Below are 6,200 nucleotides of genomic sequence, written 5' to 3'. Positions count from 1 at the left end.
TCAGCCCAGAAACCCCTTGCATACGCGCAAGCTTCTTGGTTGCCATTACCGGCACTCCTGACTCCTCTGCGCCCAACTGCCGCAAGTCGTTAAACTACCACTTCCGGTCCGTTCCAAGGCCTGGCGTGTCTGAGAAGGCTGCGGCGGCGCCGGCTTTGGCTGCGACTGAGGCTTCGGCTGTGTGCCCGGCTTCTCTTCGGTGTTTTCGAGGCTCGGGGGCGCGGGGAGTGTTTTTTTGCAGGGAAGTCGTCTTAGCAGCAACTTTTTCCCTCTTTTTCAATGGGCGGAGGCGCGTTTGTGCCGTTGGGGAACCGTTTCGAATCCGGCCTCCAGCGCGTATGGTAAAACCGTTGGTGTCGGTGCGGTTTTCTCCGCCGCGGAACAGGGAGGATAGTTAGCGCTCTCGCTTTTTCGGGAGCGTTGGGAGGGCTCCGTGCACTGAATTTAGGAGAGGATCTGAGGAAGGCTGTAGGCTGTCGAAGCCCCGCCTGCTCACCCACCTGAGGCAGCGTTTCCTCAGCTCTCGAGGTCTCGAGGGTCTTCCTCCCCAGCCTCATGGATCCCGAGAGGGAGAGGAGAGGGGGTGGGGGGGCACCCCAAGAAGGGCAGGAAGAGAAGGAGGGCCCCGAACATACTGGTCGGGGCGGCTGAGGCGATGAGAGCCCGTCGGGATCTGGAGGAGAGGCAGCCCGTGGCCAAGGTGAGTAACGAGGAGCCCAAGTGGGCGGCCCGGGGAGGTTAGGAGGGGCAAGCCCTCGCCCCAGCCGCCTTCCGGGCCCTGCCTGCCCTGGAGGCTGAGGGTTAGCCTCATCCACCCACTGTCCTTTCGGAATCCTGCTTTCCAGTCCGTAAAATGGGAACGATAATGTTAATACCACCTACCTCAGGGCTGATAATGGCTCTTTAAAACTGGTGTGGTGCTTGGGACCCCAAAAGAATGTTCACTCAACAAATGCTTTATTGTGTCTTCTGTATATATCCCAGTTCAGGGGATATCCCAGTGCACGAACCCCAAATTCCCTGCCCTCATGCAGTTTACTTGCCATGCCAGTAAGGGAATAATAAGGCTGATGAGCATCCCTGCGGTGTATTGAGAATTAAATATACGTGGTCCATCCCTTCAGTTATCAAGTTTCTGTTGTCTCTCGTGCTGGGCACTGCCCTAAGCAGTTGAGGAACGTCAGTGAATAAAGAGGTTACTACTTCGTTCCAGTGTAAACAGAAGACAGACAATAAATAGAAATTATACACAGGTTTCCCCCACTATAGGAAAGTAGAGCGGTCCTGTGAAATTCTGAGCTGAAATGGGGTAAAGCAAAGAAGCATTTATTGACTTATGCTGGGGGGTGGGGGGAGGTGATGGGGATTGGAAGCATTTCCCGACTCCCCAAAATAACCTTTGTTAGGTTTTCTCATATCTCAAGACAGATTTTGCTAACTGATGCACAGAATCAAGATAAAGCGCAGATGTTCACAGACACGATTCAAAGCTATGGGGGCTTCATGCTAAGTGTAGTTCTTGGGGAAGGAGCTTGGCTGTGCCACTTTGCTTGGGGTGTGCTACTTTTATAATTGGCTTGTTGTGAAACAAATGCTGAAGGTAAAAGCGAAGAAAGGCACAGAGCTAATAGGTCTCTTGTAAAAGGGAAGTGGCAGGACACAAGCTTTCAGAAAGCTGGGGATACCTGTAGGATGTAAAATGGGAAATAGTGCTTTGAAAAAAAAATTTTTTTAATTTAAAGGGATTCTTTTTTTGCCTATCAAATTGGCAAAACAACTTTTTAAAGGTTGATATGGTGAAAAGTATAAGGAGTAGACCATCTCATCACTCTTTTATTTTGAAACAATCTCAAACTTACAGAAATGTTGCAAAAACAGTACCAAAAACAACCCCAACCAGCATTTGAAAGTGATTGCTGACAATGCTCCATGACCACCCACCCATATTTTAGTATGTGTTTTCTGTAAACAGTGCTGCGTAACCACAATGCAACCATCAAAATTAAAAAAAATAATAACATGGATATATTGCTGTCATCTTATCTTCAGACCCCATTCAAGTTCCGCACTTGTTCCAGTAATACCCTTTTTAGCAATAAGATCCAGTCTAGAACCATGTGTTACATTTAGTTGTCTTGTCTTCTTCGATCCCTACAATTCTTTAGTCTTTTCATTGACATCTATGGCCTTACTACTCTTGAAGAATCCTGTACCAGTTATTCTGTAGAATGTCCCTCAAGTTAGGTTTGTTTCTCATTGATTAATTTCAGGTTATACATGTTTGGCAGGAATATCACAGAAGTGACATTCTTTCTCTTGTATTTTGTTAGGTTGTACATGGTTTTATTTGTCCCATTCTTGTTTTCTTTTTCTCTAATTCTATGGAGAGATGCTTCCTTGTTAAACTTTTAATTCGTTTTTTATTAGTATCAACTCATTGCCTATTTCATTCAATAAGTTATAATCCATTACTATATTTATTTTGATGTTCAGAATATCCCATATTTGAACATTAAGCTAGCTTCTGTGTCCTTTGCACATGACCTCATAATTCTTTGAGCATTTCCTTACTTTTTTGCCACAAAAAGGTGTTCCAGGCTCATCTGTGCTTTTCTTGCCCCAGCGCTGGAATCAGTAATTTTTGGGGGGGATGCTTGGTTCTTTTTAGTAGAGAATGACATTTAGAAACTCAAGGTTCTGGGTACTAGATGTGCTCAGTGCTATTGGGATGTCAATACCCCAAAAGAAAGCTAGGAAATATATATTTGTATATCTGTATACCTATATACACACACATACACGTTTACATTTAAATATTTTTCTATCCATACATACTAAAATCTCTACTTGCAATGTGTTTCCACAAGGTTCATTCTTGCTTTCTCTCTTCATGTTTATAATTTCCTTCTCTATTCAGTGAGACATCTGTCATTACTCAATATATTTGACCTGTTCTCCATGGTGCCACTGTCCCACACTCCCACACCCTCTTCACCTTGCTTGGGCTCTGTCGTCCTGCACCATGTGCCAGGCCACCCTCCTGTGTGAATGCTCCTGTCACTACTGTGACAGGCTACTATCCTTCACGTACATGGACACCCTCACCCTATTCAGGCTCTGAATCTTGTGACAGGCCACTGTTGTCCCTCAGTATTGATGCCCTCTTTTCCTTATATACTTTCTGATATCTGATACCAGCCCTCACTGCTGTCCACTGCCCACCACTCAGGTTTTGACACCCCACAATGAGCCATCCTTCTGTGTGTCTGCCGTGGGTTCCTACCCTTAGCCCTAGCTCTCTCCCCTATAGCTTCACTCCTTCCCCCACTCAGGCTCAGACTCTCATACTTGGCAACCATATTTACTCACTGCCACATAAACCCTACCTACCTCACTTAGTCTCACTTTATCAATCTCATAGTTTTGATTAGTAAATATAAATTGGTATATTCTTTCAAAAATTAATAGTACTTGTCACAATTAAATAGTTGACCCTTGAAAAACATGGGGGACTGGGGTGCCAAACCACCGTCTACCCTCCCTGCCCTGTGCAGGCCAAAATCCATGTGTAACTTTTGAGTCCCCAGAAACTTAACTACTTAAAGTCAGAAACCTTACCAATAATACAGGTAACCAGTACACCAAAAACCTTACTGATAACATAAACAGGTGGTTAACACATACTTTGTAAATTACATGTATTATATACTGTATTCTTACAATAAAGTAAGCCAGAGAAAATGTTACTAAGAAAAGCACAAAGAAGAGAATACATTTGGGGCACCTAGGTGGCTCAGTCATTAGGCGTCTGCCTTCAGCTCAGGTTATGATCCCAGCGTCCTGGAATCAAGCCCTGCATCGGGTTCCCTGCTCAGCAGCAAGCCTGTTTCTCCCTCTCCCAGTCCCCCTGCTTGTATTCCCTCTCTCACTCTCTTCTCTCTGTCATATAAATAAATAATCTTAGAAAAAAAAAAAGAGAATACATTTACAGTACTATACTATATTTACCAGAAATGAGCCACATGTAAGTGGGTCTGCACAGTTTAAACCTGTGTTGTTCAAGGGTCAACTGTAGGTGCTTATTTTGACCAGGAACTTACTGGAGAATTTATCCAGGTACATAGGAATGTTTGAAAGGATGCTTATGATACTGTTTATATATTTTTTTTTAAAGTGTCATCAATAGGAAATTTTTTCATATATGATGTAAGTGTTGAGATAAATTTAGAGAATGGACTATTAAAATTGGTGTTTGTTACATTTAACTGATATGAAAAGATATTTACTGATTTTGGGGGGATGGGAGGGTTGCAAAGTTCATTTCCAAACAGAATGTATACTCTAATTCTGTAGGGGCAGTATAATATAGAGATAAAGAATTAGGGCCTTTTTTTAGGAGGGAGAAGCTTTAGTGAACTCCCTGTTTCCCCAGAATAATGTCAGATTCCTTAGCTTAGACCCCATTGATCTATGACCTGACTTCCTCTTTTCTCTACTCACAGATCTCTACTGCTCTGCAACATGCCATCTTGTTTCCAGCCCGACAAAATTATGTGTTTAGACACAATGTTCCCCCATTTCAAGACAACCCCAGTATTTTCAATATCAGTGAAGCTATCCCCCAAACTCTCTAGTCCCCAAGGCAGTTAGCCTCTTTACTCCTATACTTTTATAATAGCACTTACCCACTTTGTATTGGAATTACCTATTTCTGTATTTCTTTTCTCTTAGTAGAATGAACTGAAGAGCATGAATCATGTTTCATTCCTTCTGTTATCCCTAGCAAGTAACCAAGTATCTGTAGTAAGGTTTCTTACCAATGTTTGTTAAATATTAATAATGTTATATCACAGGTTGTTGTTTTAGACCTTCATTTCCAATTAATTAGATCCCTCCTTATATTTGCATATAATTTGCTTTGCTATGATCCTGTTCTCAATAGTCCTAATTTTTTTTTAATATTTTGTTTATCTATTAGAGAATGAATGGTGGGAGGGGCAAGAGAGAAAGAAACAGACTCCCTGCTGAGCAGGAAGCCTGCTGAGGGGTTTGATCCCAAGACTCAGAGATCATGCCCTGAGCTGAAGGCAGATGCTTAACCAACTGAGCCACCCAGGCACCCCCAGTCCTGATCTTTTTTAAAGATTTATTTATTTTAGAGAGATTCGAGAGCAAGCATGTGTGTGGGGGAGGGACAGCGGAAGAGGGAGAGGAGCAGACTCCCTGCTGAGTGGGGATTCCCAAAACGGGGGCATGGAGGGGGGCTCAATCCGAAGACCCTGAGATCATGACCTGAGTCAAAATCAAGAGTTGGACGCTTGACTGACTGAGCCACCCTGACACTCCAGTAGTCTTGATTGTTAATGACCTGATATGTCTTTGCAGAAAGCCCGTTTATCTACCATTTTATTTGCTGAAAACTGTGAAGTAACCCACGACCAGTTATGTGAATTGCTGAAGTATGCAGTTCTGGGCAAATCCAGTGTTCCTAAACCCAGATATGAGATGAACTTAAATGGTGGGTATAGACCCAAGGTTTCAAACTAGTGTATAGAGGGTCACATATTCCTCAATTGACATTATTTGTTTGCCATACAGAATGTCCTAAACTTTTTCTTTTTTTTTTAGTGGTGGAGGAGGGGCGGAGGCAGGGGGGAGAGAGAGAGAGAATCCCAAGTAGGCTGCAATCCCAGTGTGGAGCCTGATGTGGGGCTCAGTCTCATAACCCTGAAATCATGATCTGAGCTAAAATCAAGAGTCGGATGCCTAACCAACTGAGTCACCCAGGCTCCCCCTACATTTTTTCTTTGCAGGAGTTGCCAGCATTTAATTTGGGAATTCCTTTATTAAAATTCAGATAATTTATCTCTTCAAAAAATTCGTAAGATCTGGCAATTGTCCCTCTATTCCCAAATGGCAACAATTTGTCAAAGCTGACTAGTAGCCTTCCCCTTATAGATGGGGCATGTATACTTTAGTGTGCCACTTACTGGTCAATATGGCCTGTTTCCCTTATTTACATTATCTGTATGGCTGCTTTTTGGTTTGCAACCCTCTTGGGAGCTTCCTGGGTATAAACTGATACCCAGCACACTTACTTGGAGGGTAGGGAGAGACTGAAGAAAGAGGCAGGCTGCGCCAGGTTGGTAAGTGGCAGTTTTAATAAACCAAGGGAACTTGCATATAAGGCTTGTCTGTGG

The sequence above is a fragment of the Lutra lutra genome, chromosome 18 (genome assembly GCF_902655055.1).
Source record: "Lutra lutra chromosome 18, mLutLut1.2, whole genome shotgun sequence".
Taxonomy (NCBI): Eukaryota; Metazoa; Chordata; class Mammalia; order Carnivora; family Mustelidae; genus Lutra; species Lutra lutra.
The sequence above is the reverse complement of the archived record's forward strand: the minus strand, read 5'-3'. Positions refer to the sequence as shown.